General features: G+C 31.1%; 1 protein-coding gene across 1 annotated transcript in view; it reads left to right on the forward strand.

The window, feature by feature from the left end:
* Nucleotides 1–1,422: 1,422 nt before the first annotated feature.
* LOC145243935 (uncharacterized) overlaps nt 1,423–24,629 on the forward strand; it is a 324,060-nt gene continuing 300,853 nt past the window's right edge. Inside the window, exon 1 of the mRNA XM_080107062.1 lies at nt 1,423–1,612. The gene's annotated coding sequence lies outside the window, so the exon portion shown is untranslated. The remainder of the gene's footprint in view (nt 1,613–24,629) is intronic.

Genomic DNA, 24,629 nt, shown 5'->3' on the forward strand with positions numbered 1-24,629 from the left:
AAAAATTTCTACATGGTTTGTAATCAGAATATTAGTCTGTAGTCGACACTCGCTACAAGTTGCTTGGATTCGTTCCCTTTTCAGTGTCCAAGATTCTGCTGGGGGAGAGTAATACATGGACACAAAGGATCTGGATGTGTAGATGTATGTGAGCTCATTCGCTGTGTGCGTGTTGTTTGATGTCGATCAGACCATTATCAAAGATGCATGTTGAGAACCTTTTTTTTTTTTCTTTTTTTTTTTTGAGGAGAAAAAAGGGCAAAGCATTATTTTACCATTTTTGGGGGTTCGAAAAGTTTTGAACAAAAAATAAAGGTAAAGAATAAGGCTCTTCTTTGTTTTCGGATTCATCTCGACTTTTTTTTTCTTTAAAGAAGTTTTCTTGTCTTTAACTAGAAAGTTATAAATGTGTGCAATAGCATTAACCGTTTTAAGGTTATTTTTGATTAAAAAAGAATAGTTTAAGAAAAGATGAGTCATTCAAAAGTAATACTGAAATAATTTAAAATCACATTTTGCATGAGTAAATTTGTAGATTAACACCTTTCTCTGACCCCTTCCCCTCCAAAAAAACAAAGAAGATTTTACTTGTTTAAAGGATTACGTGTGAACACGTTGAAAAACGTAACGAAAAAATAACAAAAAAAAAAACAGCAGCAATTAATTTAGAATTTAGAGTAGGAGATCAGTTTCGTATGTAAAATCGTTTAAAATTTCCAGGTCATTCTAGCATTTTAGAGAAGTATTAACTAATTTTTTTATACTAACCTAAAGGCCGAGTGGCAAGGTTGTAAAACTACACATACTCTCATAACAGGTAGCCCCGCCCCCACGCATCACGAAAAAAAATGTTAACTTCCCTAAAATGTCTGAAAAGCCAGGAAATGAGAGATCATTTCAATTTATATGCCAAATTTATTGTGCAGTCTCAATTTCAAATAATGGGGGGGGGGTCCCCGCGTTTCAGGGCATTATTCACATGTAATCGCCTAAAAAAAAAAAAAAAAAAAAAAGAAAAAAGTAGACTTACTTTAGCTCGTGTGTGAGGGTGGTGGTGATTTGATGGAGGGTGTTATAACAATATCTTTACGTGACTAAAACAAGACATTATCAAATATTAGAGAGAAAAGTCTTTAAAATATAAAAAATAAATAACGTTATATTGTTGTTTTTATTTTCCCAACATTTTTATTAATTTTCCTTCAATCAACAAATTAGACATTCAACATAACAACAGTTCATTAATGTGGCAATTAAATATCAGAAAAATCGAGTTTTATTTATTTTTTTGTATAAAAAAAATCTAAATAAAACGAAGTGCTCGTTAGTAGTTTAATTTTATAGATAAAAATTAAATTATACAAAAGTTTATTAATGGGAAAATCTAAAAGTAATGGTGGAAAATGAAACGAAACGAACTCTGTTTCGTTTCGTCTCATTTTGCATCCACCGTTTAAGAGCGTGAATTTAGCGTCAGTGAATGTAGTCGAATTGGAACAACGAACGGAACGTTTACGTACTTCATAGTGAGAAATGTCGATCAGTGTTTCTTTTAAGTTAGATTTGGTTTTTACTTACTGATGAAGGAATACCTAACGACACCATGTGGCAAGTATGTGATCAATTCATTTTGTTTTTATAAATTAATTTATTTGTTAGTTTATTTTTGGGCTTTCGTAGGACGCCCCCCCCTCCTTATTTTGGAGGGTAAAAATCGAGCACTGAGTCTTGTTTGTGTTTTGTGAATGGAATATTATCGTAAAAAAAAACAACTGTCATAGTTTTGATTCGACTTCGTTATAATTGTCACCTTTATTTAGTATTAATAATACCGATTACTGTTTTTTCTTTAATTAATGAACTATTATTATTTTTTTTTTAATATGAAAAAAAACTTTTAAAAAATAAATCACGTTTTTGTAGTAAAACTATTCCTTGCTTTTTTTAGGCTATGCCGTAAATTTCAAGTTTTGAACACACTATATGTCATTCTAACCTTATGAATTTAAATAAATTATATATTTTAGTGTTTTAAATCAATATATTGGTAATTCTATTTGCATATCGACAAGATTAAATTTAAAAAAAAAAATCTAGTTTCAGTTTTGATTTGACTTTAAAAAATTAAACAAAAATAGATTCTAAATTTGTTTATCTTTAATTTTTTTTAATATCTTGAAAGAGTTTATTTTCTGGTCATTACTGTTTTGTTTAGGGTTAATGTTTTATTCTTGTGATTCTTCCGAATTATATAATTCAATCGCCGGTGGGAAATCGGGGTGAAAAACACGAGGAAGCATCATCATCATCAGGATGACCCCTTTCTTTCTGTATCAAAACGGGTGGCGGGTAACTTCAGCAGCATCATCATCTATTTACCCGAACGCCTATTTATTCCTCGTTCATATTACGAACTTAACGAACTTTATATTTAAACTTCACTTTTAAAAAAAATTATAATTTATTTATTTTTACTTATCTCTATATAAATAAAACGATCAGACCAGATCGTTTGTGTTTCTCGTCTATACATAATTCGGTATTATTATACAAACACCGTGACAGCGTTAGGGTTAGGGTTAATTCGCTGTCACGGTGTTTGTATAAATTTACCCATAATTCTATTAAATACACATTCATTTTTAAATATTTACGATCTAATAGAGTATTTATTCAAATTAAAAATAAAATAATGGAAAATTAAAACAGATGTTTTTAAAATCTTATTAAAAAAATAAATAAAATTTTAAGCATGAGAATATTTTGCATTATTTTTTTCTAAGCGGACGACCCGGTAATATGTAAATTACCCGGACAACGCCGGTTAATTACTGCACGTTTCGAATAAACAAACACAAACAACAAAGCTGAGCGAATGTTTTAGCTTTTTTTTTCTTTCTCCCAGCGGTAATCGTGATCTAAGCACATATAAAAGCCAATTAAAATAGGGTGTGTGTGTGTGTGTGTGTGTGTGTAAATATTTAAAATTAATAATAATAATAATAATAATAATAATAATATACATCAAACAGTCTGTTTTCACTCCATTCTAGAGAAAAAAGTTGAAGCCGCTTAAATTGCACGCGCCCGTCGTGCGCAGTAAGATGGGACAGTGCTTGTTAATTCTCCAATCTATATATTAATAAAATTGTGACCTATTGTACGTTTCTCGTCTTTACATTACACATTTTTTGTCAATTTCCTATTAATCGATTATTTACTGGAAACACAAAAAAACGCAATAGCTTATATTTTAAGCGTTGTGAGCTTATATTTTAAGCGTTGTGAAAAAAAATGTATGAAAAATAATGAAATGAAATTTATCAGAATGCATTTTGGTTTCTTGTTAAACAAGAAAAAAAAAAAAGAATTAATCAATTCGTGACCCTTCGAAATTTATCGAATATTAGCAAACCCTCATATTAAGATTTAGAAGCCATTCACACACACACACACACACACACACACATATTACCTTTACAAAATTAGCCACAGTTTTATATTTTCGTTGTTCGATTAATAATTTAATTATAAAACGTTACCGTCAAAATGAAATTTATTTTTAAAATCATTAAAAATGCACGGAGAAAAAGGAAAAGCGAAACATGGAAATAAAAAGGCCGGGCAACATTGGGGATATATAACTAGTTGATATAAAAATCGAGAAAAAAAAAAACTCTCCTGGAAATATTAGACCTTTTTGTTTATAACATGATCTAGGCGCAGTCACTGAGTAGCAGTCATTTTTCAAAAAAAAAAAAAAATTATTAAAGCAAGGTATTAAACAAATTTTTTTTATCCAACCCCTTTAAGAAGAAAAAAAAATGATCATGGCCTTGATCTTTCTTTTAATTAAAATCTTAATTTTTTTTTTTTTTTGAAATTGAATTTCAACAGTTGCAAGCTATCAACAACTGGCTTTTCCATGTTTTTGAACAAGAGAATACTTACTCCTCCCTCTCTCTGCTAGACCTGAACACACGCACCTTTTTTTAACAACAACCCAAAATATGTAGTAACAATACACGATTTTGCGGTAATATTAATTCTAACACTATGTACATTGCACGATTTTAAGATTTTTAATAGCGATTTAAATTTATAGCTGTTATAATATTTATTTAATTGTTAGAATAAAGAGATGGGTTATTGTATATCCGCTGCAATTTTTTTTTATAGATTCGCTCTGAATCTATGCATGTAAAAATGTTAGCTCGGTAAATTAAACAAAAAAAGGTTCTTCTACAGAATTTAATCTGACCTTAACCTAAAATTTGCGTTAGGTTAAAAAAAGAAAAAAAGGTTAAATTCAAATTCTGTAGTATTACCTCAAAATAATATCAGGAAACTTATATATATGGCTAAATAGTATTTAATACCAAATTTGTTGAACATGATCAAATTAAAAGGTAGAAAATGGGGGTTCGAAAATAATTTCAAGTGAAACCAATGATATCTATCTACAGAATTGTCATGCCACAGTAATGAATATATCCAAAAATTACGAAAAACGATTAGGTAGAAAATTAATTATTAATGAAAACAGCTTTGAAAGAAAATTAGTGAAAATAAGTTTGCTGAATTGGTCAAGATTTTCAGTTTTCAGAAAATGAACCTCCCCTTTGTTGCAATTAGAACTCCGTTTTTGTTTGTTTGTTTTATTTGCAAAACGCAATTTTCGCGAATTTTCTTTTGAAAACTATTTTCATTAATAATTAGGTGCTAGTGCAGAGAGTGATCCGCGCTATTTTTAAAATCGTATTTCCAAGTTTAATTAAAGTTTTATGTTTTTTATTCAATTGTAAGGTTGAAGTATAGAATAGGTACAAAACACTCTCCCCTCCCCATGTTAAGAATGGCCTTTTAAATAATAACGTTATTATTTACGTCCGGATCACTCTGTGCACTAGTACCAATATTTACGTCCGGATCAGTCATTCTTTGCACTAGTACCAATAATTAATTTTACACCTTATGGTTTTTCGTAATTTTTTTTATATGTTCATTACCGTGACATGGCAATCCAGTAGATACCATTGGTTTCACTTGAAATTCAATTTTTCAATTTACAAATTTCGTTATAATAACGAAGAAGAACCAAATATGAAGGAGGGGGGCTAACCGATTTCGAATCTCGCTCAGCAGAGCTAAATTGAGGTTAGAAATTACGATTAAAAAATATGGTTGGGGAGGGGGGGGAGAAAATATGTATTTAATAAAAATTAAAAAGATGCGATCATTATAAAAAAAATTGGTCGAATCTTAACAAAAAAATAAATAAATAAAATAAGTGTCAGAAATATTTTTTAAATAAAATTATCCTAGGTATAACTTTATAGTTTGGGAGCTTTGAAGTAGAGAATTACTCTATAGTTATCACCCCCCCCCCCCCAGGACCTATTCTCTTAACTAAAGTGATAGTACTTACCAGTAGTACCCTCATCAATCCTTGACCAACGTGTTTGCCTATAACCCCACTTCCTTGAAATCCATTTTGTCCTACCCCTTTTCTGCTTGCCCTATTTCCCAATCCTATTAATCTCATTTTGTAAAACCAGGCTATAGTGGTCTTGCAAAGCCGTGGAGTGGACCAGTACAATACAACTAACCTAACAGACGCCCTTGAATCGTTTGTTGTGATCTGCATCGACCAAGCATTGCAAGCAATGGCCGGCGATGACAGATCGAATTCAAAAATAAAATGTCCTTTGAGACGACTGTATCTCATCAACCATTTTTTTTTTTTTTTTACCAAGTTAACATAATTTTCGATTGCTAGAAATGAATTTGGCTGACGAAAACGGAAATAACTACAAGATTTATATTTTTAATCTTTTAAAATAAGTTGATGATCGCTGATTTATTTATTTACCTAGCTTTATAGGCAGAAGTACAGACTGCCGGTAAAGAAAGAGAGAAAAGTCGACGCCACACACCTCACTTTAAAGAAAGATTCCTTAGAAGCCAAGAGACACTTCTACCTTTGTCTATATTTCCGACCAATTCTTTATATTTAGTTGCCTTTCCCATGAAAACCGTGTTAGATACAAAGTAGGTTTTGAACGTCAAACTTGTATGGCGCATTGGCCTCTCACGCTACTAAAAACTGAGGTACTTTTGCAGTTTAGTTTATGGGCAGTGCTGAAATAATAACGTTTTTTTTTTTTTTTTTTTACACAAAGTGGGAGGGAGACTAACCATTTTTGCTCTTTCACCTAACAATTTAATAAGCAAAAGATACAGTAAAAATGAATTTAATTTTAAAATGCCACCTAAAAAATAACACGGTCCGTAAACTGCAACAAGTAGAATAAGTGTTTTTAATATCTGAAAATTTGGCTCTTAATTCTAAAGAATAATTAGAAAATTTAGTAAAATATGTATTTAGACGAACGATTTTGTATTATCGTCTAACGGTTTTGTGTTATTTAATTGAGATCATGGTGCCTTTTCAGTGTCTTTCCCACAGGGCAAGGAAATCCAGCTTACCAGAAAGTTACACTTAGGATTGGAACAAAAATAAACATTTCTTCAGTTAAGAAGGATCGGTTGCTCCTGACCGACAACAAATACTAAAATCCCACGAAAAAAATAAAAATGCACTTGGAGAAGGTCGGAGGTTACATCGGGCGAAATGTGAATATAACCTATAAAGAATAGTTCGAATAGTTTACTTATGCACTTATTCTACCGTGCTGAAATAACATTTAGAAAGCCATTCTTAACATGAGGAGGGGGTGTTTTGTAACTATTCTGTACTTTCATCTAACAATTTAATAAAAACTATCGTTTAACTTGAAAATACTATTAAAAAGGAATTTGCCTTCCTTCGATGACGGAGTTAGAAACAAAGATTTTTTTTTTGTTGTTTTTTAATGTGGGGGGAGTGTTCAGCTCTTCGAAAGGAGGCACTCTGGATTGAGATTTAAAAAAAAAAAAATCGAGAACAGAGCTCCTAGGCCTAAACCAAAAGGCTAAATGTTATACTGAAGTAACAACAGGTTTATTTTGGCAACAACTGGTGTATCTAAAACGTCATTGTTACATTTCTTCGGAATCTTCCATTCTTACCTTCGTCATCTCTTCCTTATTCTTTCGTCTTAGCTTTTAATTTAGTCGTTGTTTAACCATTTTTTTTTAATATGTCAATTTATTCTGGGTGTATAATTTTAATAGAATATTTCTATTTCGATAAGACCATCACCACCAATCTGTCGTAATTTAAAATTTTTGCTACCAAAAAGGGAAGGTGGGTCTAAGGTATATTGTGTGTTGTACTGTTGTGTGTGTTTACAGCGTTCCAAATTCTCTCCTTTTTATTTTCCTCCCCACAAGAACAATTACGCACAACGTCCTTCTACACAATCGATTTGTAGCTTGTAAATAAAAATATAGCAAAGTACAAAAGAAAAAAAAAATATCCATAAAGATTTATGAAACTTTTTGTAATCTTGTCGTCTAGTGTTTATATATGTAGTAATTAAATTTATAATAAAATATGATAAATAAATTTTAGAGGAGTGGGGCTGGGGCGTGCTATTACACGGCCTCCTATTTACGAAGGTCAGGTCAGACCGTCAGGGCTATTACCTAATCGCCAAACCAGTATTTTCAAATAAAATAAAAATAGATTTTTGGGGAGCCGTAAGTATTCATAAGTATTTTTTTTTTCTTATATAAATTAAAAAGAAAAAAAAAAAAAAACGTCAAGATTTGATCTAGTCGTTGCATGTTGATACTTCCTCTATGATGTCTGACATTTTCTTCAACAACCGATTCCGTTAAATTTTCTCATAATAACTTTAATCTTAATATCAAACTAATCTTAATATCAAACTGTGAATATTAGCAATTTTATAGTTTTATTCCTCTTAAAAAAAAATGATACTCAAAATATTATAATATAGTTTTAGGGGCTTGTACACGTCGCTATAGAACGACATGATGTTGTGTATCAAATTTCCATTAGGGCGAAGCTAACATTTTTACCATTCCTTCATGAATCTGTAGCAGAAGAAAGCAACATGTCGCTCGCTCAAAGACTCTCCTCATAACATAGAAGCCGTACAGACTCGTTTAGAAACTAAACTGCTGCCCTCATTTATTTACAAAAGGAATGACCGTTTTTTTTTGTTTTTTTTTCAAATGTTGAGTTGTTTAAATCTATTTTGTTTCCTTAAAAAATGAAATTAAAATATATTTAAATTAATTTAAAACCAAACAACGAAATAATACGCTATTCCATTCTCTGAGCCATTGATTTTTTTTTTTATTATTATTGTTCAACGTTTCAGAATTTCTAGTCGTACTACTAAATTTGTTTTTATTCCCAGTTTTTATTTGACTCAAACAAAAATAAACAAGAATTTACCATATTATTTTATTAAAAAATGAGTCGGAATAAAAATATAAATAGTTATAGTACCACAGATTTACATTTTTACACGACGTTACTCGGGAGTGTTTACTTGTTTGTTTCGCCTTTTTTATTTAATAAATTATTTTAAAATCGGACTTAGTAAATTTAATTTACTGATTGCGGTATCGCCATTAAATGATTACTGGAATCTTTTAAGCCAACGCAATTCATGTGAAAACATTACGTACGTAAGTGTCATATCGAGATTAGTATAAATTCCCAAAATTACGAAAAACGATACGATCCAGTTAAAATAATTTATCGAATTATCGAGTTTTATATTCAAGTGTTTTCATTTTAAATGTGTTTGTTTAAAAGACCACTAATTTACACCGGCACCAGATTAACTACTAATAGTTGTTAAGATAATATTGTTTTGAACGATTGAACTTCCAAAACCTTCAATCATGAGGATTTGTTAAAGATTTTTTTTTTTTGTCATTTTAATTTCTTTCACATTTGAAATGCTCACAAAACTACTAATTCATTTTTGTATTTACGCAGTTTACGAACCGTTATTTAGAAAGCCATTCTTAACATGTGGAGGGGTCTTTAACTATTTTATAAACAAAAGATACCGTACGAATCGTAAACTGCACAAGTACTTCTTAAAACAATTAACAAGAGATTAAAATGGATAATTTGTTTATGAAGAAATGGAAATGTATTGTGGTGGATTTAATTTCATCATTTTTAAATAGAGGTTTTTAAAATTGGTTTTACTACTTTTAGTTTTTATTTCATTAAATAATCAAAAAAACATGTAATTCACGTAAATGCGATAAACACGACTGGACACAAAATTATATTATATAGATATTATTTAGACTAAGAATAAATAATTGGCCATGTTCTTTTATTTAAAATAGGCCATAATAAAAATTACTTATTGGTCTCCAGTACTTGTGAAGTATAATGGCCTCCACCAAAAAATGGTGGAGAAAGGAAGAAGGGTCCATCATTTTCTATGGCTACAAGAGAAACGAAACTATGTTATTGCTTTCTTTTCTTTCAGATAATTTCCATAGTCTCGCCCCCATTATTTTTTTTTAATGTATACTCCTCTCTTTTCTTTTATTTAATAAATAATTACGAGGAGGTTTACGTCTCTTAAAATTGTTCCAGACTATCAGGACAATATCGAAAAGTAAAAAAAACAAAACAAATTGCATATTTTTAATTTCCTTTTATTTTTCGGTGGTTACTTAAAAACATAAAAGGAAGTGATTTTTTTTAATGAGTGTCCGACTGTCCGACCTATTACGAAAAAGATATTTATTTCATTTTAGTAAGAAAGATAACGAAATAGTAATTCGTTCTTACTAAAATAATAACGGGGAAATAGTCTGATAAAAATAAATTTCGTTTTCGAGTTCCGGTTCGATGTTTAAGTTTGATGGACGCGGACGATTTTTTTTAACGATGATTTGGCCAGAGTATTCCGATAGTCACATTTACCCCCTTTTTACACACACACACACACACACACACACACCCAAAGAACTTATTAGATTGACGAGGTGGAAAAAGAAGGACGAAAGAATAATGACGGAGATAGGGGAAACACTGTAAAAATATATATATATATATATATATAAGGGGAGTGTTTTTTTTTGTTTTTTTTGTTGTTGTTTTTTTTACGTGATAAAATATTTAAAAGAATAACATCTCACATATGGTTTCATGCAGTCTTGGTAGTTTAAATATGAAGGAAGGGCATATAGTTTATTTTTATTAAATGTTTTTAGCACTACTAGTGTTAAAAACGTATGCACTCCCAAACTCTGACTTGGCTGCCATAATAATGGGTGCAAAATTCAAACTAATAATAAATAAATAAAAAAAAAAAACAAGAACAAAAAAATCTTTATGTACGTACTCGTCGCAGAACGAAATGTCATATTCCAAACATTACATTATCATTTTTAAAGAAAATGAAATTTTATGAGGAAGTCTCGTTTCGCCACATTTAAAATTCATCGCTGGTTTCTTTCTCCTTAACACTTTCTCCAAAAATAGAGATCAAAATAAGCCTTTTAATGACTACAATTTGCTAAAAATCCTCGAAAAAAAAAAAAAATACTTGATCAATTTATGTAATTTTTGGAATATGACATTTTCTGTTTCGGGACGCGACGTACATCATAAAGATTTAGGTTAAATTCTGGACTTGCACCTCATAATGTGAGATCACACCAGGAATTACATAAAAAGTTGAAAAAAATGTTGAAAATTATATATATTGGACAGAAGATATGATAGTGTAGTGTGAGACGTATTTTTATCTGACACCTGTGTGTGAGGGAGAGATAGAAAGAACTTATGTTCACGTGTGCCGATCGTTTTAATTTTTTAGCATCTTTTATATCAGCAGATTCCAACATCACGTGTATGAACTTGAAACTAACTTCAACTAATACTGTCGGTTCTCCTTTTTTTTTTCTTTTTTTTTTTTAATCTCTCCCTTAATCTTGTTCTAAAAATCCAAACAAGGTTGCCTCCAGTGCGCAGTCATAAAAACATGTTTTTCAGCTGTAAAAAAAAAAATTAAAAAAAAAATAACTACTCGATCAAATTAAGTGAATTTTTTTTTAATGAAAACTTCAGTCCAAAAACGGATACGTACAATATAACTTTTTCTCGATATTTTCATTTTTAATGTCTTCATTACCAAATTGTTTTCATTTTTCAATTACTTTTTCATTAAATTAGCTTCGTAATAACAAAGTAAAAAAGCACCCATTTTTCATTGTATTCGCGCGAAAAAAAAATCACGGAACTTTCATTCGGCACTTTCCGAGGTTTTTTATAAAATGTCTGGACGATTCCTATGATAGTATGGTCCTTATGTTGGATAAGTACCTATTTTTTAAGTTTCCTAATTTTCAGAAAAAATAAGTTTTGGAAAGCTGTTTACATTCAATAATTTTAAATAAACATTACTATAACAACAAATTATAATTTTATGGCAATATAGTTTAACATTTTTAAAATCCTATAAAAATAATAATGAAAAAAAAATACTCCTGGACAACGCCTGGTATCTACAACTAACAATGAAAGCAAACTATTGACGTGACTCGTACAATATATTTAAAAAAGAAATCAGTTTGAGTTACGCCATTCATGAAAAAATAAACACCATATCACTACTTTTTTTATTAGAGATAGGAGACTTGGTTATGTTATTATTTGAAAACTTAAAACATGTTTAGACATGGACGCGTGAAAAAATGAGTGGTTTTCTTTAGTTGAAGAGTACAAACGAACTATGATATTTGACTTTTAATTCAAAACCACTTTCAATGTATCGTATCGGTTTAAAGACTTGGTAAAAAAAATTATGCGCGTATAAAAATGGGCACCAGTCATAACATAAGGAATTGCTTAATATTCGACAAACTACTTGTTTGCGGCAAATTTGAATGCGACATTCGTTTTCAGCGTACTCAAAAATCTTTAAAAGTTGTCCTTTTAAAGGTGATTGTTAAGGTGGAAAGAAACTAAAAATTTGAAAAATAATTTTTTTAAATGATGGTACTGTAGATAGAATACGCACACTCAATGTGATTTTACTTTTGGGGGGCAATTACGGGTGAACACCCTTAAAATGTAAGAATTATTATAGAATCGGGTATATAAATTTAACGTAAAATGATCACTCATGATCGGGTTATATACTACTAGCGTTTTAGGACAGTTAATCAAATTATTTTGCTATGATTGGGAGATAAATTCTGTGTATTTTATTTATTTATTTTTAAGCAATTACGTGTGGTTTTTTGACCTTGCCAAGCGGAATTAGGGTTAATGATAACAAAATTAGTTTAACTGTCGTAAAAAGTTACAATAACCCTGAAATTAGGAGTTTATTTTAAGTTACATTTATATATGAAAGTGTCTTCTCATTCTAAAATTTAAAATAATGTTTTGAGGGTGTTCACACGTAATCGCTTAAAAAAAATGAATCTTATTTTTTTGGGTGAGATTGTGTGAATCACTGAAATGGCTGAATATGTTAATCTACAAAATTACTTTCAAATTTCGAAGTTTTACGATAGTTGCAAGTAAGCTCAAATAAGTCATTTTAATTTATTTTGAACTAACGAGTAGTTGGTACCCACCCGACCTTTTCCGGTCATAAAATTAATATATTTTAATCCATGCATATTTCGTATTATTACATAGCCAATTCTCTATTGAATATTATATTGTACCTAATATATATTAGTGTTTTCAAAAGATTTTAAAAAATTGACGAGTGCCATCAGCTAGAATCGAAACCAAAACATTTAGCGCTCCACCTCCAGCCATGTTCCTTACTGTTTGAGCTATTGATAGATAAGAAAGATTTAAAATTAAACCACGTCAAGCTTGAATGAATTTGCGCATACACAAAAGTAATAGAAATATGTCGGCATGTTGAAATGAACATTTCGCATTTCAAATTTGCTGATGCATTATTCATCCATCCAAACAAAGATTTTACTCATCATAAACTATCCCTGGTGTATGGTTAGTATTTCCAGTTAATTTCAGTGTTATGTGATCAGTACTTTAAGAGTTTGTCGATTGAATATTTTCACGCAAACAAAACACATACATACGTCTACTGTTTTATCTACATAGATAAATTAAAAATTAACCTTTCTTTTAACTGAAGAATATGAAGTAGTTTCTGACTTGAGTTAAGATTTAAAAATAAATGTGTCAAGTATTGTGGTTCATTTATGCTTCTCAAAAAAATAAATAAAGACATTTATCTTCTTATCTACCCCTGTCGCATGAAATAACTCTGATAGAATTTTACTTATTTATTATTATTATTTATTTATTCATTTATTATTTGTTTTTATTTATTATTTATTTTTATTTATTCATTTATTTTTACTAAACTTATGTCATCACCGGTAGCCAATAATATTGATGTCTATCGAGAGTTTGGATATAATATCAAATTTATTATTGTTATTTAGTGTAAATAAAATTAAATTTAAAATAAAATTATAATCATAGGTAATATAATTTTTAAATAATTAAAATTAAAACTCATTAAACTGAGAACAAAAGGTCCCACTCTTTATCAAAATGATTGAACTGAACAACAAAAATGTGTTTATATAAAAAGTAAATAAAGTATAAATGCATGGAATAAATAACATAAAAATAAATAAACATATGCACAACTGAACTACAGTTGAACACATACGTGAAGAAGGAAATTTTCTCGAAATATCATACGGTACAGAACTTCCATCAGACATCAAATACTTAAAACGCTGTTGTTAGAAAACTTGGAACAATATCCCGCTTGAAGTTATCCAAAGAACACCCGAAGTTTGGTTAGATCATCTACGTCGTTGTGCAACCGTTCATAAAAAAAGCACTGAACATCTAATCGGATATGTTTTATTTATTATACTACTGGCATTTGTGTTTTTATTTTATGTAACAATTCTTTTGTTATCAACAACTGTTCTATATTTTTGACAATTACATATAAATTAATTGTACTAAATTTTCTGTTTTTGTTGGGAAATCTAATTGACCTCGTTTGTGCATGTATACACATAGGTACTGTGATGAGCTCGAACCTTAAAATATATAAGAAGTTAATTTAGTTTGCTTGAAACATCGTCTCGTGTCTATATATAAAGGTAAGAGAATTTTACGAAATATCATACGATACAGAACTCTCATCAGATCACACTGTCGCAGTAAGAACACAATGCGATGTAAACCGCATATAAAAATACATATTGTATTAATAAAAGGTAAACCTGCATAGTTTTTTCAACCGTTATGTTTTAATTTGCTTTAGTTTGTGTCGATCCGGTATACCTTTGCATTGTATTGCTTTCTTTAAATTACCTACGCACTACAATGTTTCAAACAAACTACATTAACCTCCTAAGTTTTATTTATTTGCGCAGTGTTAAACTTAGGTAGACAACTCTTATTATATTCTTCAATTTAAAATGAATTAACCCTTTCCTGGTATTTATTTTTAGGTGAGTATCTCAAAATCTCTGCTTATATATAAAAGGAACTTTATGTGTCTGTGTGTATGAGTTTGTTCCCTATGGACTCCAAAACGGCTGGGCTGATTATTTTTAAATTCGCATAAATATACTTTGTGTCTGGGAATATTCTTAGATAGGTTTTGTATTGGAATGTCTCCAATAAGTATTGAAAGTCGACCATGATTAAAAAAGGAACAATCCAATTTTGATTAAAGTTAACCCCATTATACAGCTTACCATCACAAATGCATTTGAGAAGTTTTATCACTGCACATAAAATCGTACAGTAGGTTCTAGGAGCGTATTCGAAATGAATGTTTCTGGTAGAGAGCACAACTGAACCATAATACATGACTTCTTTTGCATTTTAAACTTAAATTCATCATTATACAGGGTGGAATGATAAAATTGTCGCCCTTGAAAAAAGACATGATTCCATTTCTGTTTGATGAAAACCAGTTTTCTTTTTTTTTTTGTTACAGACCATCTACTAGTTGGTCAGTTGTGTACAAATCCCAAAAACGATAGGAGCCTTCTATTATGTTTGAAAGTGACACAATGTTTAACAATTGAAATCGGAGATGCGCCGCTGTACAACTCATGCTCTCTACCGATCCAAGTTATGACAACAGGACCATTGCCAGCACCCCTAAAATGCATTGCTGGATTGCCATGAATAACAGGGACATGCCCAGGAAGATGAAAACAACATTCCGGCCATGGTTATGGTCTTTGGTATGGCTTCAAGTGAGGTCCACATCATACCACCTCACATGTTCAAAGTTTGCTTGAAAGTGAACACCAAAGTATACCTAGATGTGCTGAAGAGTGTGGTGATCCCCTGGTGCAATCAGGTGGCTGCTAGCAGAGCCTGGGTGTGGCAGCAGGACTCTGCGCCAGCCCACAATTCCAAAGAGATCCAATCTTGGCTTCAGAAGGAGTGCTAGGACTTTGTACCCTTTCCTCCTCCGACCTGAACTCGCTTGTAATTGCGAAACATTCGTTTATCCTCATCCAATCTTGAGCAAAGTCAAGTCTCCCTGCTAGTACTTTATATTATCATTGATCTGAGCGAAACTAAGTTTTTGAAATAAATTATAGTTAAGCACGTTACTATATTGTACACAAATAGAAATATAATAAAAATTGACAAGTCAAAAACAGTTTGATTTGTCAGTTTAAGTGCTATTTAGGTCTGACTTTGAAAATAAGATAACTTTGTTAGATCACAGGCATGTAGGTATATCCTCCTTCCTCATATTTACTTGTCTCCTCGCAAGGGCAAAGTTAGACACAAGGTGTGTGGAAAAAATTCATCTCTAAAGAAAGAGTCTCTCAAAAAAAGGAGGGGGGGCACACTGCAATGAAATATATCTACATATTATAAAAGTGACCGTGTTTGTCAATTTTTGATCTGCAGATTCGAAACTTGATATATGGGCTATTCGGACCTGTGGTACAAAATCGATTTGGTTTTTAGCTAGAAAAACACCTTCTAAGGCGTCAAATTCAAAAAATTGGAACTTGACTGGTGTAAGTCAACTTAGTGTGTATCCTTTAGGCATGCACAATATACATTTATACCTTCAACTGCGTTAATTGTCATGTGTCAGTTGTTAATGAAAAACGCTAGAGAGCTAAAGCTGAAGGAACCACAGCCATATTTTATTTTTCATTTTCAACTTTTTGAAATCGCTGCTACATATTGGATACAATATAATAATCAATAGAGAATTGTCTCTATATTAATTAATATGAAACCTGCATAAATTAAAATATCATATTATGCATATTTTATGACCAAACAGCGCAAGGTGGCCTGCTAGTAAAGGGTAGAACAGATTCTCATAATCTAAATTGAATGTTTTTAATTCATTCCAATTGCATTTTGGCACTGATCAGATCAAGAACATAAACTGTGTTTTCTATCTTGCAGTATTTGCCTTTAAATTACTTGATTACTCAATGCTTTATCAAGATCAGATAAAAAATATTAATCACATCACGCCTGGACCATCTTATGTTTTTTTTTTTTTTTTACCTTATAAGAATTTCTTTGGGAGGAATGGCCCTGACAAAAGATTATATCGCTTAAATCTTTTAAATGTGTACTATCACCAGAACTTTCACTGAAGATCATTTAAAATACAGGGTTGAACGTCAATAACATAAGTTGGAAACCAATACATCTTCATCTCAACCATATAATTTTTTATATAATCATCTCAACCATATAATTTTTTATATAATCATCTCAACCATATAATTTTTTATATAATCATCTCAACCATATAATTTTTTATATAACAACATATTTGCAAGTTTACTACCATTTAGTTATTTATTGTATTTTTTTTTTTACATTTAAAGGTTTCAGCAAATATATTTTATCATCTCAGAAAACACTTCTCAACATTACCTTCAATGGCAGCAATCTCAAGTGCACTGTTCTCATTGGAAATAATTTTGCTCATTACAAGAGAAAACAATAATGGACCCCTTCTTACAATCCACATATTCAGCAATGAAAACATTGTTGCAAACTTAAAAATGACAAGATTGACTGACTTATGGGTGGACAAAATTCCTCATAGAAACGCATCTAGTTCATAAATTTCATACGAATCAAATGATTCTACTATTGGCATTTTGTTTCTCCAATATCTGTCTAGTTAGAATTATTTCTAGAAAGACATCGGGTACTTACAGGAGGGACCACGTGAAGATTGCCAACGTCTCTAAGTGAAAGCGTTTTTGTAGAACGAACTGCATTCGAACCTGGCACACCCAGGTTGTCATTCTGCATCTTTAACCACTTAGTCATCTTCACCTTGCAATACATCTAATAAAAAGAGGACACCACTCTATTATTGGAATGGGCCTTTAAAAGCAACATCTACTGCTATGATTGCCTCTCACGGATAAGACGTTGTAACCACATGAAACATTGCATGAGTCTTACAAGGCTGTAACACCAAGTAGGTCTGGTGGAAAGTTAATAAGTTATAGTTGGTTTTCTTTTACAAGAAAACGTTCCAATATTCATCTTCTTTTTTGTTAATTTTTGAGTTCTTTGCAAATAACACACGGACAAGATCAGACGCGATTGTTCAATTAATGACATCATGATTCTCATAAAATCTTCATAATGAAAGCATTTAAAATCTTATCGGTATTGAATTTTTTTTTTTTTTTCTTTGGAGTTGTCACTTATCAAAGCCCGGAGGCCACTCGAGGATAAGAGTTAATGAATGTAAGGTGGTAGTATAGTAATCGTTAATGGTGTAAATCGGGTAGAATTTGATTATTTATGGGGACAGCTTAACAAGAACTTGTTTACATTGGAGTTGTATTCAACAGGGAAGCAGGCCACTGGAACAGTGTTCCACAGGCAGGCTGTTTCTGGGAAATAAGCTTTTTTTCATGGAATCTGCATTTAGATTTAGGCATAGATAGACAGTGGGGAAAATTGCTGATAATGGTTGTAGCTAAACAACAAGTACTTTTTGTGAAAGGATGACAAGGGGGACCATAGATTGGAGTTCAGTCGAGCACTTGCCATGAAAATAGGGATAGAGCAGGCTCGCGATGTCTCTTCTGTGGGAAAGAGGTTGCAGATAAGAGAAAAAGGCATCACCTACTAGATTTCTAAGCCGGTTTTAAACTTTGTCAAGGCAAGATAGGCCGCACCAAGCAGCTCCTGCCCAGATGTGGTAATATTACTCTGTTTTAGGACGTACCTGGCTCTTATCCTGATAGAGGATTGCATCATCAGTGAGATACCTACTGGAGTGGTAAAGTGATCCAACCATTTTTCCAGTAATCTTGGCAACAGATTTGATGCATGTTTTCCATTTCAGATCAGGAGTCAAGATCAGTCCGAAAAGCTTGTCAAGACATCGAGCTTCCCCAAGAAGAGAGCCATTCATTTCAATGGAAGTGGGATGGGAGTTAGTGTGATTATGATGAAAGAGGAGAAACTTGGTTTTCAGTGCATTAAAATTAGCCAGCCACCTTTTTCCCCATTGCACCACGTTCTAAAGATCGGAAGAGAGAATCAGAAAGATCTTATCATTACTGACCTTTGTAGTGTTGCTAAAGATTGTGATGTCGTCTGTATAAATTTCTACGAATGATCTAAGATAAATTCATTATAATTACAATTTTATACACTTACCAGATTTTTTCTATATATATATATATATATATATATTGTAAAAATCAGTTTAGGTCTCAGGCGATCATCCTCCCAGGTAGTACCTCTCCCATTGTGCTAAATTGGGAGGGGTTAATGTTAAGCAAGGTGTGGCTAACAGTACTTTACAACACTGAGCCCGTAAGGATAAGTAATTTTTAGGTGCTAAAAAATATTGCCCAACTTCGGTGATCTAATGAGAACCGGTGTATCTACGTGATTATGCTCCTCTATAATCGGGGTTGTGGGTTTGGATTCTAAAATTAGGAGCAATAAAATTAATGAAACTTATTAGCTTAGCGTTCGTATTGCTACCAGTTTGTAGTGGGATGAAGGTTGGTTAATAGATAATGGAAACAATTTTATACGTATGTATTATTCACAGCATTTTGGTCTTAAAAACGGCCATCTTGTTTTTCAAGGCCGTGTGAATTTAACATTTGTAAAAAAGAATTAGTTAAAAAAAAAAATTACAAAAAAAATCTTTGATATATGTACTCGTCATGGTACGAAGATGCTATATAAAAAAAAAATCACATAAATTGATAAAATATTTTTTTTATTGAAGAAAATCTAATTTTACGATTAAGTATTTTTGGCAGCCATTAATGATCTCCTGTGGAGAAATAGATAAATCTTGTCAGTCGAATAAAGTTATCTGCCCTTGAATTTTAATGCATCTAAAAAAAAAAAAAAAAAAAGAAAATAGCGCCTACTTCCGTCTAGTCATAAAATTTGGTTTTCTTAAATAATAATAAAAAAAAAGAAAAAAAAACTACTTGATTAATTTATGATTTTTAGAATATGACATTTTTCGTTCCGCGACGGGAATGTACATCATAAAGATTTCTGTATTTTTAAAATAAGTGTAATTCTAAAGAATCTAGTTAGAGAAAAAAAAAATGTGAGACGAGATGACAACCATCCTAAAATAAAATTCTTGGTATCACTGACACTTGTCTTTTTTTTTTCTTTTTTTTTTAAGTCTGCATTTAAATAACAAAAATTTTATTTCTTGTTTTGGGTATTTTTTCATCATGACATTTTGCTTTTCTTTTTTCAATGATTATTTATTTATTTATTTTCAAGGCAGACAATTTGCACAGACTCCACCTAAAATGTATTTGTTTTGATACCACAATCCTGTTCACATGTTCACCCATCTAAATATTGGCTAGGCTCAGCATTGCTTAATTCGGCGACTTGATACGAAGCAGTATTTTAATGTGTTCTCGTTGTAAACCAGTAGTTGATTCTGCAATTACTATTCTTGATCTAAAAATAAAATCTGCAGAGTCTATTATTAGATTCGAACTTCTTAGCAAGTTTAAGATGAGCAGACAGCAATTACTTTGTCTTATGGCGGTGAGATGCATTGCACTCGTTTGAAACCAGTACGATCTATAACTCATTAATTTCTTTGCATGAATATAGAAATATTTTTTCCATAATAAAGTTATATTTGATATCACATATATCCGGAAAAAATCTTTTCAGTAAATGAAGTATATCTTTCAACAAATTTCTTTCAAAAAAATATATGCAGGTATTATATAATGATTCCCCTTTGGATGAAGTTGTTCTTTTGGTGATGATGAGGAGGAGGAGAAGGATATCATCTGGAATTCTTTGAAGATGAAGGAATGAGGACTTTTTCTTGGTTGGACCGACTGTTGTTTATTCTAACGTTAATTAAAATTAATTAAAACTCTCATCCATTCTTTCGATGTGGCTATATCATCAGTCTCCTGCTCTGAACACGCTTCCCTATACTGTCCAGATTTAATCAGGGGGTATGACAACATTAGATTTTTACAGTTCTTGCAGAGAGGTGTCAACGTCTTCCTACATACAGCGTCTTGTATCTCTAAATGGTCACCCATCTGGTACTGTGGGCTCAACGTTGCTTAACTTTGATGATCTAATGAGAATTAGTTTTTCGCCGTGATTTTACCATATATATTCTTCCTTTGGTTGACAGTGGGAATGCTGTGTTGATTATAATGAGTTTTATTCTTTTATTCACTATTTTAAACATCGGCATTAAAGAGATACAGGAAGTCGGCTAATTTATGTAACTACTCTTTGACACCAGTCTTTTTTTTTTTTTTTTTTTTTTTTTGTTACATTCCTAACAATTTCGGTTGAACACCTCACTCAAGTTCATCAATCATGTCACATAATTTATGCATTCCTTAATTCCACCTCTCCATTCCCACATATGCCAAATTTAACTTAAACAACTTATTCATCACATCTTCCTATGGTTATGTGTCCTTCATTACGATGTAATACAGGGTGACCTACCTACCCAAAAAGGGGCCCAACTCTAATTAGGCCCCGTTTTGTTCCGAATGAAATGAAACTTTGGTCATAACTAGTTTATTATATTCAAAACATCACATCAAAACATTAGGGTCTTTGGCCTTTTTTTCCTCCGTTGACTGTAAAATGCTCAGAAAAACAATTGAATGCCTTCTGTTTTTTGTTTTGGGGTCACCCTGTATATTTTACAGGTCATTGTAAACTGAAGTAAAATTCGCCAGACCGTATTTTTTTTTTTTTTTTTTATTAAAAGCAAGTTGATTCCATCAAAAAATAAACTAATATAATACCATATGAAATGATCCAACAGAATGTTTACACGCTTTAACAGATGATTAATCACTTAATTTTTATTTCTTCTCAGACTTGGATAATAGTAGCAGTAAGGCTTAGCATTGGATAAAAGAAATTTATCCCAAAGTGGAATATGTACTTGAAAAATATAGAGCAAAAACAGTTTAACAGATAATTTCAAGCAGATGAATTGGCGGAAGTTATCAATAGTTGGAATTAGAGACAAGACTGAAACAGAATGAACTATTCTGAATGTCAACAAGAAATGTTTTGAGCCCCACAAAGCAAATGAGTTATAAGGGTGTGTTGAGTATCTTTTTTACATGATACATGAAATCCCAGATCATGTGATAAGATAATAAACTATTGGTTGAGTCAGCAACATGGTCACAAATATAAAAGATTTGATTCAAAAGTACACTTCCTCTTTTCCCCTTTTTTGGTCTATTCATGTATATAGGATATTTCAATAAAATGTATGCACGCTTTAAGAGCTGATAACCTATTAAATCTATTTTCGTTTCAGACTTGAATAATGAGGGGAAACCTGATTGAACTTTCAGTAAAGGAAATGTATCTGGAAAGTTTGATTTAGAAATCTTTCCTTGATTTAAGTCTGAAATGAACCAAGTACAAGGGCGGCTTATAAGAGCTTCAAACAGATTCAAATTACCATCATTCAAATTACCATAAAATTAAGAAGATTGACCTGTTTTGAATGTTCAAAAGAACTATTTTGTGAATCAACAAACATTGACGAGTTTCACAAAGCAATAAAGATTTATGTAAGCTTTTGGCATGAATCGCATAGACAAATCTGTTTGAAACTTTCTCCTAAACTGTCTTTTCACTTCAACTACATTTTTTAATTTCCAGTGGCATTTGAGTACATATCTAGTACACTATAATTCGTCAGAAGTGGATACATAATAACTAGGATAATATACAATCATCACAAAGCTTAATAGTGTATGAAGTCATATGTCATACGTGTGTGAATATGTATGGAGGCGTTGGGGGGCACATCAGGTGTGGATTTGAATATTAAGTTAGTAATTTATCTGCTGTTCGATTGTATAGAAATTTTATTAGAACATGCTTTTATAGCATAAAATGAATGTGGGTCAAGCTCACTTTAGTAATCACATTTAATTTTTATGAGCAAAGAAAGAGAAGCTTAATCTCAATTCTCAATATCTGATAATAATCTATATATCTATAAAAGTGAGAGAGTGAGAGTGTGTGTGTGTGTGTGTAGACAATTCTCAACCTATATACTCAACGAATTTTTGATCTATAGACTTGAAATTTGTTATATAGAATATCCAGACATGTGGAAAACTTTTTAATCGGGTTTCACCTAACAAAAACAAAAAAAAAACAAAAAAAAAAACAAAAAAAAAAACGGATGCCAAGGGGTAAAAATAAGAAAATTGGTACCGGGGGGGGGGGGTGATCAGATTCTGATCCGTATCATTTGTTTAAGGACTGCGTGGCTGAGAAACATGACAGCTTCTTTATGTTAAGAATAAGTAGGTTGGAAAAAAATTTGTAAAGCTCGTATCAAGCTGTTCTAATGGTTATCGTACTTTATTCACTGTCTTAAGGTCTTGTTTTCGATCTCAGCTCAAGTATTTTTTTTTATTTACAAGAAATGAACTGTTTAGAAAAAACATAATACTCGCATGCACATGTCTCAATTTCTGTATGAATTAAAATATGATATTTATGCGTATTTTACGACCATTCAACGCTGGCCGACCTGCAGTAATAATAAAAAAATGGCATATTCCCTTATTGAAACAAAATGGAGAGAGGGGGGGTTATCATTTTCTTACCGATGTGTTCTCTCTTTCCTTATTATCAAAGAAGAGATAGAGGAAGTTTTGTGTTCATTTATTTTTTTTTTAGTGTGTAATTTCCTTTCAATGATTTCAAATAATGAATATTGCAAATTGCGGATAGGTAGTGATCAGACGAAACTTGCTAGTTATTAATATAAACTGAGTAGTTTACAAATATTTATCAATATTTTCACAACTAGTAAAAAAACATTTCAGTGTTTTGATTTAAAATAAAAACTTAAATTTATGATGAGTTAAAAGTAGTCGATTTTTTTTATGCGTCCAAGCATTTCTATAAGTAGCTTTGTCCGGTAGTTTGTCACGCTTACATTTGAAATTGCATTTTCGGATATGGCTGCTATAAAAAGGCATTGTTTGTCGCACGTAACATTTTCTCCGTTAAATGTTCAAATTGAGAATGGACACATCTTATAATTGTTAAGTCTGCTAAAACTGGACTTAAATCCGCAGTCTGATTGCAGATAATATAAATTAATATTTCTTATCTAAAAGAGAATTCAGAATGTTGCATCAAGTTGGTTACAAGAGATATGCTATTAAAAAAAAAAATGAATTTGTAAAATAAATGTTGACGAATCCACCCAGTCTGTTAATGCGATTCTTAGAAAAAAAGGGGGCGAGGGAGAAAACAAACCAGTTTGCAGGACGATGATGTCAGATTGTATGATAAAAAAAATTCTTTTCTTTCTCGTATGAAGAAATGGCAGTTGGGAATACCAAATGACTATGATTGGTTCATTCAAAATGTCTTGTAGTCAGCAGTCGACTAAACAACTATGAAGATGAAGAGATTATTTAGCTCACATTTTACGTTTGTCTGTAAGAATTTGATAGAGCAATGTTTCTTTTTTTTTTCTAAACGGTATATATATATATATATATATATATATATATATATATATATATATATATATAAGAATTACGGAAATAGTATTCCGACGAGAAAGAGAGATGAAAAAGGGACAAACCAAGTGTTATATGTCCATCAACGTTTCGTCTTTATTGTAGGACTTCTTCTGGATGAATAAAATAAAATACCAGTACAATATTTGAAAATATGTTTGTTGTGAAAAGGATGACTTTATTTTATGTCAGGACGAATAAAGTCGTTGAAATATTTGTAATTATACTTGTGAAAAGGAAGAACTTTGTTCTATGTTAGATCGAAAAAAGTCGTTGGAAATTCCAAGAAGTTATAGCGTTTTGAAGAGAGTAACGCACCAGACTATAATAATATGGTCTAAGGTTCGATTCCTAGAAACAGTTTAGCTACGCTGAATAGAGATAGGATCTCGAAACATGCATGTCCGTAGATTATTGTTTTATAAGTAAAATAAAAATAATAAACAAATAAAATATTATTTGGACGTAAACAAATATTTTATTTGTTTATTATTATTATTATTATTATTATTATTATTATTATTATTATAGGCGATTTTCTAAGAAAAGAGATCTTCAAGGTGAACACGTTAACCGTATTATCGTTTAAAAAACCAAGAAATCTG

Source organism: Euprymna scolopes, chromosome 22, assembly GCF_053919585.1.
Source record: "Euprymna scolopes isolate OS-2025 chromosome 22, ASM5391958v1, whole genome shotgun sequence".
NCBI classification, from domain to species: domain Eukaryota; kingdom Metazoa; phylum Mollusca; class Cephalopoda; order Sepiida; family Sepiolidae; genus Euprymna; species Euprymna scolopes.